General features: G+C 30.9%; 1 pseudogene; it reads left to right on the forward strand.

Moving 5' to 3' along the window:
• Positions 1-314: 314 nt before the first annotated feature.
• The window catches only part of LOC128159967 (uncharacterized), a 43,852-nt pseudogene continuing 31,123 nt past the window's right edge, over positions 315-13,043 (forward strand).

Genomic DNA, 13,043 nt, shown 5'->3' on the forward strand with positions numbered 1-13,043 from the left:
CTGGACTTTTACTACACTTTGATTAATATAAAATGTACGTTTTATGGAGTCTTATTCTTTTATTTGAGTCCTTAATTTAGTTGTTTTGAAATTAAAAACAAAATGATTGGGTAACTATGGTCTTATACAAAAATATTTGCAGAAAAAAAATGAATAATTCAACTTAATATTTGTAGCAATCGATTTATTTGTGTTTATGTATTATAAAAATTGTACTATTACTAACAAATCAACATTTTGATCATTGGAAGTATATACATGCTTAAATATCGTATTTCCTTGTTGTCAAATACATAAAAAAATCCCGGAAGTTGATGAAAAGGATTGAAAATCTTAACACGTTTGATAATTGTGCTATGGCGGTCATGTATGAGTCCATCATATTATGTAAGTAGTATTCCCTCTTAGTATTCTCTCTCTCTCTCTCTCTCTCTCTCTCTCTCTCTCTCTCTCTCTCCATTCCATTTTTTATTGAGTATAATTTTTATTTTTTCAATCAGTGCTTTTATATTTACTACACTGTTTCAGATAAAGTATTTGATAAAATCATATTGCATATTTGTTTTTCTAAAACATCTAGATTATATGTAAACTGGGCATGTATATACAGGTTTTATCCAAAAGTAACATATTTCGAGGGGCAACTTTTTTTGTACATAATTATTTTCCGTTTTGTTTATCTTCAATGTGATCATCGTGTGTTTATTTTTATTTACCCTGTGTTCATTGAACTTTAAATATATAAAAAAATTATTTTTTGAAAGTTTCAAAAGAGGTTTAAAATCATGGTTAATGAAAGATCGATGAGCAAATCTCTTAGCATACAATATCACCACAATATATCAGTTAAGTTGTTATATTGTATACATAATGTTTTACTTTTTATCGCAAAAGACAAAAAGGTAAACGAACACCAGGATACAAACACAACTATTGATTAATGATTATCTTATTGATTATACATTACATTCACAAACGCATTGACCTTTACAGCCATCTTATTTTGAAACGCATTCATGTGCATGTAATATATATGCAATACATCTGATACAGAAGTATGGCGTTTTAATTTCATTTTAACATCGTTGTAACTGTTTCGTTCCGTTTGTAATATGCTGTAAGACAATTCTTGTTAAGAAAAACATTTTTGGAGATTTTATTAGTCACTTTTTAAATTCTACATTGATCTATACATTATAAATTATGTGCGCACAACTGTAAAAGTTTTAATTTCCTCTTGCATGCGGTAATCCAGCTAAATAGGGCTAACACATATACTCTCATTTTTCTACGAAACAAGGAAGAAATATTTCAAACAAATCATTTAGACAAGTGTTGCTAATTTCAAACAAATACAAAAAAACCTCTCATGGATGGCAGGCTGAATTTTGAACTTATTTTCAATTACCAGTTTTATATACTTAAAATCAATCGCATTGATGAACATGTTTTTGCATAGCAACAAAGCAATTTGAATTTAAATACCATAAAGGTCCAATTAAAGTTAAGTTACAATTGAATAAAATCTAATTTGTTTATGTTGCCTTTATCTTTTTATAACAACTGTTCTATGCAATGTTTCCACTTCTCTTTTAAACTAAAACTCCCTTCCTTTAAACACTCTTTAGAAGACATATTATACCTTTTCATCAATCATGATAAAAAGTTAACACACCATCAGTTTTTTTTAACAAAACTCTGAAATTCAGGAGATATGAATACACACATATAAATATGACCTAACAATCATGTTCTGTGTAAAGACTGACGTAAATTTATAAATAAGCATTATTTTATTTTCATCTCTGACTACCAAATCTTTAGTTTCCGATTACCTGTGTAACGCTAATCGCTACACACCCCCTAAATATGGACAAGAGCACCATTCATGTTTCAGGTGTTTTATTTATCCGAACACGTTACATTTGACGCAAATATTTTTTTAAAGCGTGTTAAAGAAAGGATGACAATCACTGCACTGGTAAGAAATATTCAATTTAAAAAAAAGCTTACTAAAATCCAGGCACACGCGTTTAAAAAATTACGACGATTGTAGAATGTTTCCTTGTGTTCATGTTATCATCATATATGCTTAAACCATATACTGTAGTAGGTTGTGTGATAACACAATAGACTTCACGGAGTGTTTATTTGTAAAAAATGATGAACATGGCAACACATTGTTACTTTTTTGGTTAAATACCTTTTAATTAGTACTGGGGTCTACAATAAGATGCAGACGTTGTCAAACAGTACCGATGTAACCAGTTTAAGACAAAGTCCATCATTTAGTCGTGTAAAAAGTGTCAAGTAACCATAATATTTTTGTTATAGCCATGTTTGTGTCTTAGTTACTTTTATTCCCTTGATTGTTTAAGTCTATCCTTTTTGGTTTAGGTCCTGTCACATCAAGTTGGGTTCCCATAGCGTGTTCAAGGTGTTGTAAAATTCCTGAAATCGCCGTAGGATAGCACGTATTGAGCGTAGAGAACACACCGTGGACGCGACGTAACAAATCTTAGCACGTCATGAAACGCCTTGGTCGCCGTCAGGACGCCGTGACATCTTCGCCTGAAAATTTTAAAATTTCAAATAAGATTGTAAATTTTTTCAATTTTTTTCTGCAATCCTACGGCGATTCCAGGAATTTTACAACGCCGTTGGTATGAGCCTTGTTGTGACAGTGCCTTTAATTGAGCACGCTAATGAAGCACCAGTGGCGCTGTTGGAGACATTACAGCGCTGTTATGGCGACTCCACTTCGTCTCTACTGCGTGTTTATCAGAACGCAGAACCAAAGCATGTACTTTGTGCATGTCGTTCTACAATGTTCTAGGTGATCCCACAGCGAAAATAATATTGCCGTTGCGTTGTTGCGGCGCTGTTGGAATCTCTACTGCGTATACCTTGGCATTTTACATTATTGAAGGACGCAGAATGGAATGATCGCGTTAAGGATGCAGACCCGACGAAGGTTTTCCTCTTTGCAAGACATATTGCATCTCAGGAAATTTACTACTGCTGTAATGTACAGAATAACCATAACAAAATTATTTACAACATAAATAAAATATTTTAACACATATCATTTTAAAGAAATTTTTCTATACCTTTTGGTGTGTAACTGAACAATTGACATTATTTAAGAAATATTATGAACTTCCCTGCCTGTTGTGTTTAAAATAAATTACAACTAAATAGCTGATATGTATCTTGTGTAATTTACAGCTGTCAGTTCAACCCGTGGTAAAAGTAACAATAATTATTTGAGTTTTGAGTAGTAAACAGGCAAAGACGAGTATTAAACAAACATAATAAAATTGAAAATGAAACTGAAGGTAGTCAGAAGATTAGAAAAACCTGCAAATAGATTTGAACTTCAATCATTATGACAAAAACTAATTCAATATTTGTTATCATCAACAAATGCACATGAGAAAATATTTCTAATAAATGCACGATCAATTATAAGATGCGTATATTTCATAAAAACCGGATAAAGAAAAAGAAATCACAGAACAGAATTGTATTTCCTGTATGCTAGACTTGGAAAGAAAAAAATCTGTTATAGATTTTAGTAACTACAAATTTCCGTATACTTTCGAAGAGCATTGATTTTTTCTGTAAGGCGGTTTGATGTTAAATAACGACCTCATTTCATTGGGCAGTACGAGGGTTGTTTGGAAATTGACATTGTTGTTCGGACATTTACTCTTACTCCCTTGGAAAAAAGGATAAATCATTTTCACCAGAAAGTGAACCAGTATATCTTTTATTATCTAAAAAAAAATTAAGATTAATGACATCATTTGTTCATTCCTGGTAAGATAACAAAGTTGTCTACATCCAATGACCAGGCGCAACCACAAAAACATCACAACGTCACTTTTACGTTTTTCATTGATCCTTTTTTATTTATAAACACCTTACAAACGAACGGAAAACATAAACGATTATGCACTGTTCATCTTTTCTTTTTATTCTAAAGGGGCATGATCACGAATTTGGTCAAATTTCATTTTTCTGTTTTTATTATTCAAAATGCTTTATGAATGCATTTCTAATGATCAAATGAAATTTGGGTGCCCGTCGATGAATTTGAAGCAAGATACAGGGCTCACAATTCTTCGTCACTTAAACAAGGCTCGTGCTCTGTTTTTGTTCACATAGGTTCAATGTACCAGTAAAATAATTTTCGAGCTGATTTTTCTATATTCCTATTCATTTTAAGCATAAATAAACAGTTCCTAACGATTAACACATTTATTTTAGGTCTAACACTGGAGTTTTCACTTCAACATTCAAAATGTAAACAAAAGCTTTGTTTACATAGCGTGGAATTGTAAGCTCTGTAACTCGCTTATAACTCAACAAATGACACTCAAATTTGGTTGCCTATTACAAATGCCTTACTGAAGCATTATAAACATTAAAATCGAAAAAAAAATTGACCGAAATCGTGACCATGTCCCTTTAAAATGGCAACAGTTACATATATTTTCTTTTCTTGATTTTTTGTGATTTTTTTTTATTTCTTCCCAAAAGTCAACTTAATGTCAAATTTCTCTTACATTCATTCTGTGTATATTTTAGAGCTTTTAAAATCAGTTTGTGTGAAAAAAAGTACTTGATATCTAGTCATCTTATTTTAATTCTAGTTTAACAATCAGTAAGCAAATCCCGATTAACCGAAGCTTTTGACCCTTTTCCATCGTATAGTTTGCCAAAAAGGTCTTCCGAAATTAACACCAAATTATTGTATATTCGCTGCGCCGCCTTGACGTCAAAATTCAATAAACTGTCTCAGTCAGATTTCAATTTCTTGGAAAATATTTTAGAACCCTCATCGTATTTCAACTCGAACACTACTAAACTTACACAAAAGTTAGTCACAATAAATAGCAAAATGAACATACATAATTATATTTCTTTTATCAAGAATTGTAGGTCTAACAACACTTAAAATGAAGATGTTTAAGTTTTTCAAACTCAGAGTTTGTGCCTTGTTGTATGTAATATCATAAACAAACTATCATTTTTTTTGATATGTTACTTTACTGAATTATTTGGTTAGGTTTCGTTAATGTTTATGCCAATTTTCATTAAAATTCGCCTTTCAGAAAGAGAGATATTTGTGTTGTCTAAATTATTTCCAAAGAACCCTTGTATATTGCTTTTTTGAGGCACAAATAAGCAATCTTGGTCTCATCCAAGTCAACACTTGTAGTTTATTGACGGTTTTCTACCGTTTACAATCAAACATTCTACAACATAAGTTTTTTTGGATTTTGTTTTATATATTGATATATTTAAATAAGACGTGGGTGTTAACATTTTTTTTTTGTATTTGTCATCTTCCGTTGATTGCAGACGGTTTTTGTGGAATCAAGATGTACTTAAACTCCCATCACGTGCTTACATTATTTAATACTGCATCATCAAAATATATATAGGGCCTTCATGGTGCTTATTTTCCCCCGTTATTTCATTATTTGATGAAAGTTATAGAAATAGTGTTTTTTTTTGCAGAAAACTTTGTTTAATTGTCTTTTATATTTTATCTGTTGATGTTTGATTGATCCTATAATTATTTAGGGTTTACAATAATTAAACACTTATCCTCATTGTATAGATTATATAGTGACTTGTTTGTTTTATATAGGTGTCCTTTGGATCGTGATGTACACATCTGCTGACTATAGCATTAATAGGTAAGTAGAAACAAAATATGAGCAGCGCATCAGCGACATTATGAATCATTAAAACGTATCGCCTATGTCTAATATTTAACGAATTGTTTAAATAAATATATTTGACATTATTACCACGTTCTTGAATTATCCCTTTACTAACTTTAAATCAGTTGAATTTTTCAAATTAAATGTAAGGTGTTGACTTATACGAACTATGTTATTTACATCAATTCGGAAAGTATATATTTGTTTAAAAAAATGGAATTACAAAATCGATTAACTATGTACAAAAGAGATAATTTTAAAATTACAATAAGCAGTTTAGATACTATCATATCAAGTCCGCTGGACCCCCCATTTAAATTTCATTTTGTCATGTGATCCTTGAAGATGTGTCAAATTTAAGATGTGTCAAATTTGTGATCTGTCCGTTAAAACACTGTTTTTTTATTTGATAGCAAAGAAATTGACAAATATTTATCATATCTTATTCGTTTATTTGTTCGTTATTTAAAGTATTGATATATATGATGTTTCATCTCGTCTGAAATAAATGCAGTGGAATTCACATACGCTGACACGGACTATGTATTCATAATTTTATTCCTGCCTGAACCATCATAAGACATCATCTTATTGATAAAATATATATATGTTTGTAAAAGATTTAAAAAACCACTAAACAATAACGTCCTTTTCAGAAAAATTTGTTTAGAAACAGCTGTAAGATTTATATATGGCCCATACGGATGTCGTTTTCGATTTGATGATGCAGATACTGTTCTCAAAGACGGTAGGGTAATATTTAAAATTTATTTTAAAAAAATGTTTCAGAGTTTTGTTTTGATAGTAATGATTTCCAATAAGGGTTTAACATGATATTATTCAGTTATAGATAACCATGATTTTGCTCTTATAGCATATAATCTGAATCATATATATGTATAAATCGGAACAAATAATGGATAATTATGTTTCATATGTGTTTCAGCACAGTTGAAAAGTCATCGTTATTATTTTTATCTTATAGTAGAGAATCTTTAAGAAATGAGCTTTAAACAATTGTTTAGTTTCCATTGTATATATTATTTAAAAAAGTCATAAATGATATTCCAGTTACATTCATGATACACTTATCTCATTTTTAAAATGTTTAGATGTTGTTTGAATTAACTCTTGAAAAAAAATAATATCAATCAGAAAATGTTTTACAACATTTTAGCTTATTGGCTTTTATCCCGAATGATAACGTATTACATGTACCACTGTTATATTTGCAATTATGAATAATTTCTTCCATGAAAATGTTTTTACTTTCGTTTACTTATCCATAAAAATCATTTTCTTTAATAAACAGTTCCTCTTTTTTGTCCGTCACTGTGGTATGGAAATCCACTTGTGCACTAATGGTTCCATAATTTGATTTTTTTTTTTAGAAAAGTGGTTTAAATTTTAAGAAGTGAAACGATTTTTGATTTTCATGGAATGAAATCATCATTTGAAGCGTTCACATTTTGTTTTAAATAAAATTACCTGAAGAAATGAACACTAAATATCTCAAGCCTTCTGCTTTTTAGAGGAGGCTTAATAGCACTTAAGATATCATTTAAAAAAAAAACTATCATTGTCATTAAAAGCAGAAGTAATGACCAAAAAAAAATTCGCTTTCATAAAAGCTCGGCCACAAATATGAAATATGAATAGTGTATGTTAATGTAGAACAAGTTAGTTGTATCTAATGCTTGTGGTTGTTTCTTTTCTTATTACAGCGGAAACTTGTACTAATAAATGCAATGTCCAGGTGTATCATTTGAATAATAAGTACACAGACTACTCCATAGCTCAGGTCTTCGTCCAAATAGGTACTGAGCAGACAGTCAAGCAGTCAATTTGTCAACCGTCACATATACCATCTGCAACTATGTCTATCAATTGTTTATTATGGAATAAAGGTAGGTCACACACATGCTTAAACAACGATTTGTTACAGTCTAAAGGTATATTCTAGATGTTCAAAAAACAATTTTGTAGGTTATAGATAAATTACGTATTTTATCATACAGATAATACAGAGTTAACGTTATGAATACTACTCAATGCCAATTAGGTAATGCGCAGTGTGAAAGAATCGACAATTATTATACATGTATTTGTCATTGCTACCCTGAATTTATCATGGTAAATATACCCTGTTTAAAAGGTTATATTTGTAGAACATTTGAAACTGGTTCATAAAGAAAATTGTCATATTGTTGTTTGGGAATTTAAAGAAGTTTGTTTAACATTAGGTAGACTGGAATATGTGTATTTTTACACCCTTTTGTGCCGAAAAGCGGCGAATCTAGACTTAATATTATATTTTTGTTAAGAACAGACGTTTGTTTGGACATTTGGTGTACAATAGAATATTAATTATCATCAAAGGATTAAAACTGTATATCTTGATTTTCTTAATTTTTTGAAATATCTTTAAACTTTTAATTGATTATAATTGAATTTTATATTGTGAAAAATACCCCAGATAAACATTTTGAATAAGTGTTTGTCATTTTATAAATCATATACGGTGTTACTTGCTCTGATTCTTGAACAAAAGACGTGAAATAAATTGTTCATTCCCTTTGCTCTTATAATGATACAGTCTTTTTAAAGAAAGGATGGCACAATTATTACCAATGCACTAGTTTACATTGTGGTCCTGTATAAAACATATATACAAAATAAGACGCGATTGTGATCTCGTTGCGAGCAACGAGACGTCTTCTGTTTGAATGCACCATAAAATAGACTATAGGGATAGTTAACACTTCATCAAATTCCATTTAACCCTCTATAAGGATTTCAATAGACATATACTTCTACTGCGCTATTATTGTGATGTCTGATAAAATAAAATCGGAAATTAGTAAAATCTATCTTTTCAAAGATAAAATTTTTAATACGAACACAACTAAGAAAATACGCGGGTAGGTTAAGGCAACTCCGAGTTTAATGACCGTCAAAATTATGATCAATTTAAAAACTGTTTATGTTTATGAAAACAGTGCTGAATATTAATACCAAGTGAATGTGTTCACCAAGATTTTATTTTTCTACTTCAGAATCGACTCGATCTTTGAAGCTGCCGTATCATGGTATCACGTGACAGTTAAAAAAATCCCTGTTTTACCTTAACAAAAAATCAAAAAGTGTAACACTACCCCGAAGTTCATTTGTATGTTTGCTACAATAATTCGATCGGTAATTAGTTCATGTTTATTAGTATTACTGCTAGAATCCTATTGTTAATCGCATAAAATAAATATTGTAAATATTTATCGGAAACACTCTCAACTTATATAATTTCATTAATTTCATTGAAAATACTACGTAGTTTTCGTTTAAAACAAAAAGCACATGATTCTAGCAGCACTTTTCACTTACCGTTGATATTTACCAAAGTCATCTTTTATAATATCCGGGGTAGTGTTACACTTTTGCCTTTTTTTGTACACACTGACAGAGGAAAGGCTGGTCAAGCCATATAAATGTCGATCTGCTTACCTTATAAAACTCGCTGAATAAACAAAATATCCATGCCTGTATTCTCCTGATTATATCCTAACTGACACTCATCTTAATCTTAGGTATCTGTATTGAATAACTCTTATTTCGGCATTGTTTACACTGCATTCTGATGATTTGTCTCTCGACATGATCTTCTCTATCAAACATGCTTGTGACGTCATCAATGATAATTATACGTAATAGAGAGAAATCGAAGATATATTCAGTTAGAAGAGTTTCTAGTGATATTTTATGCCTGTAGTTTTTATAATTCAAACCAGAGATAAAGTAAAAATCGACAAGTTTCTGAGTAAAATATGACATCATGCTGCTTATTGTGACGTCATATTGATCAGATGAATTTGATTGCTGAGAGTTGCCTTATCATACCCGCGTATACTCAACACTCGGGGGTTAAACCTGGGTGGTATGACGCACACGTTCACCACTCTAACGACTGAGCCACGTGGACTCTCGCCTCACGACTTTGAAGCCCAAAATCTGGAAAATGTTTGCATCAATTTTAAAACAAATTACATATTCTGCATTCATAAAAGCGTATCTATAAACTGTTAAAAATGAATTAGGGAATATCAAAAATCTAAAGATTTTTTTTGAAAAAAGTACGTGTTTTGTAATCATACAGTGACGACCGGTAGTATTTAAGAACGTTCAGATAAGCAAAGGGCACTGTGGTGTAGACTATCTACTATTACTGAAAATTTGAAATTTCTATCTTTTATGCTTTTTGAGAAAAACCGTGAACAAGTAAAAACATAAAATCGTCAATATTTCGGGACAGTGAGTGACGACCAATAAATTCGTCAATACGTTTCTTACAAATTTTTGTGCTTAGTAAAATCTAACAGTTTCATCAAAATCTGCAAAAACATTTTGGAGAAAAAGCCACAGGAAAAATAAAAATAGAGGAAAAGAAACAAAGCAATAACAATAAAGTTTTCCATTTGAAACAGAAGACCTTAACAAGCATGAGACATGGAGATAAATAGCATCAATAAAATATAAATATACATCAATAAAAATATATACACTGATTTGAAAATTTATTCAATTTACTCTGTTAAATAGTATTGTTGTAACTACATTGTTTCAAAACAAAGAAAAGCAGTTACAGTGGTAACAACGTTCTTGTTGACAAGCCAATCGTGTTGAATAGTTCGTGTAACATGGGTGATCGTTCGTGTAACGTGCGGGATCGTGCGTGTATCAGATAAATGAGTTTGCGGTTTTTACCTTGCGTGATCGTGCGGTTTTTCGTTTTGTAACTTTTTTTAAGGAATGCCAATGTTTATTCTAAAAACGACTACAAGTAGTTTTTATTTTAATTTAACAATGCAACAATGTGAGTTTAAAACTTTTTAAATAGAACATTGGCAATTGTTAACATTTATGTAATATGTCAGTTCTGATATTTTTAAACTAATCTCTCTTTCACCTTTAAAAATATTTAGAAAGTATTTCAACAACTCATTCAAACCTTTATTCGGTCGAGTTAGTTTTGCATACTTTTGTAGTCAGTCTATATCAAGCATCCATTGAGACACATTGAATGAAAACGGTCAAGATAACCCCTTACCCGTTGAAAACTAAACAATTATATCCCAAAGTTTTCTTTAAAATGAGAATACGATAGCCTTCCTCTCTGGTACATTGTATAACATTCGGAAGAAATTCAATTTATTTAGACGCTTTAAAATTTAGAATAAAAAGAAACTAGATGCTGTCATTAGACAGTTATACCCGCACCAAATGTTTGCCCCTAAATAACATTTTTTTTTACCAGTTTAATTAAAAGTGAAAGCAACATACAAGCTCCGGTAATACATTTAAAAATTATAATTTTCATAACTGAAGGATGAGATCCCCTCCAATTTGATAATACACATGAGCAGCACTTTATGTGCAATTTGGGGTTGAACTGTTTGCAGTAGATTTTCAGTTAATCAATAATCTTAACATTTCATGTCATAAAAAGTATAATGGTCTATATAATTATTATAAACAAAATTAAAAATTAAATTTTGTCTTCTCCCCGTGGCGGTTGCCGGTTTTAAATTTGCTTCTGTGTGCCTACATGTACATAATTGTGTGCACAGATTTGGAGAAGGGGTGGGAGTGAGGGGTCCAGACCCCCCCCCCCTTGAAAATTCATTTATATCAATATTAAAATTACCAAAAATACACCTTGGACCCCAATGCTTTTACAGACATGTAAACGCTCTAACTCTTTGCGCTTCAATGTTAGGTAACATTATTTGGGGGGGGGGGGGGGAAATATTTAATTAATATTTGATATACTTTATTGTTTATCTCAATAGGAAGTATACACCACAATATGCAGGTGTCCTGTACCCTGCACATTAACGCTGTTATTTACCTAATAAAATAGTGCAAGTGGATTTGAAGAATAGGTCATAAAAATACATGCATGTTACAAATAACTGATCTTTGTCTGAAGTTACGTACACAACACAGGTCTGCAGGTCTCACTAGCGGGTACTACTTTTACCCAGCTCTTCGATTAGATGGGTTCACGTGTATACATACATGTCTGTGTTTTCCATATGCAGAAAAGGATTCATTATTGTGTTTTAATTGGATTATCATTATAATGTTGACCAATATAGGTAAGCATAATACATGTAGTAGCAGTAGCACAATATGATGAGATGCCAGCATACATAAGTTCTACTTTCACTTTCTAAATGTGATGTCATTTTGACAGCATACAATCTCATCATCTTTTAATATTTAAATAAGCTTATCACCGTTACCTATCCTATCGCATTTGTAAAGTTTCTGTGATTTTAGGTGCAAAAGTTATTTTTTTTTATTTGTCAGACTTGCACTATTGAGTTGACCCCATATTGACCCTGTATAAACAATTTCTTATTAAACTTGTGTATTACATGTACGTAAGTGTAGGCACGTATCATTTTTATATGATTTATAATAGGAAGGAAGGAGTATGTTTTTCTTAATGTATTATAATGCATCAAATACAATGAAGGTAATGACCTTATGGGACTGTTCTGACCCCACTAAAAATTGAATTAAGCAATTTTTCCATAATGTTAATGTGCATCAGGAGAGAAAAAGCAATCAAGAAATGATTTAAGATTTGCTACTGCACACATGTCAGAATGTACTAAGAAGACCGAATCTTTAGAAACAGGTTAGATTGGGGTGGGGGGGGGTGGGGGGGGTGGGGTTGTCTGTGGAGTACAAACATTATAAACATTTATAATTTGAATCATTTATTGTTATTAATTTTAACTTGACAATGAATACTAGTTATTGATCCCAAGGTAGAAATATGACCTCTGATCATATATCAATAGACCATTTGTCAAATATGCAAGGTGTAATGTAATATTTTTTAAGAATAACATTTTTTAAAGGTTTATAAAAGTTTTTAGACACTAAAATTATATTTTGATTTTAATAGATCATTCGACAAGTATGGGGGGGGGGGGGAACAGTTTATATTTGAGTCTGTTTTAGGATGGGGGTTCCAAGTCAATTATTTGACAATTTTTTAATGTAATTTATAATAAGACTAAGCCATACTACAGTCATGTACATGAATAGTATAGAACAAAACACAAACTAAAACATGTATATATACATAGGAAGTATTACAAAACATATATACAGATGATTGATCCGGGTTCTTAAATTGAATCATATATCATGTACATATTATATTATTGTTTCTTTGTTCAAGGGATTTCAGATGGTATGTAGGTCATGATCCAAAGTGCTCTTCCTGAAATTATCAAA

Source organism: Crassostrea angulata, chromosome 8 (genome assembly GCF_025612915.1).
Source record: "Crassostrea angulata isolate pt1a10 chromosome 8, ASM2561291v2, whole genome shotgun sequence".
In the NCBI taxonomy this organism is placed as follows: domain Eukaryota; kingdom Metazoa; phylum Mollusca; class Bivalvia; order Ostreida; family Ostreidae; genus Magallana; species Magallana angulata.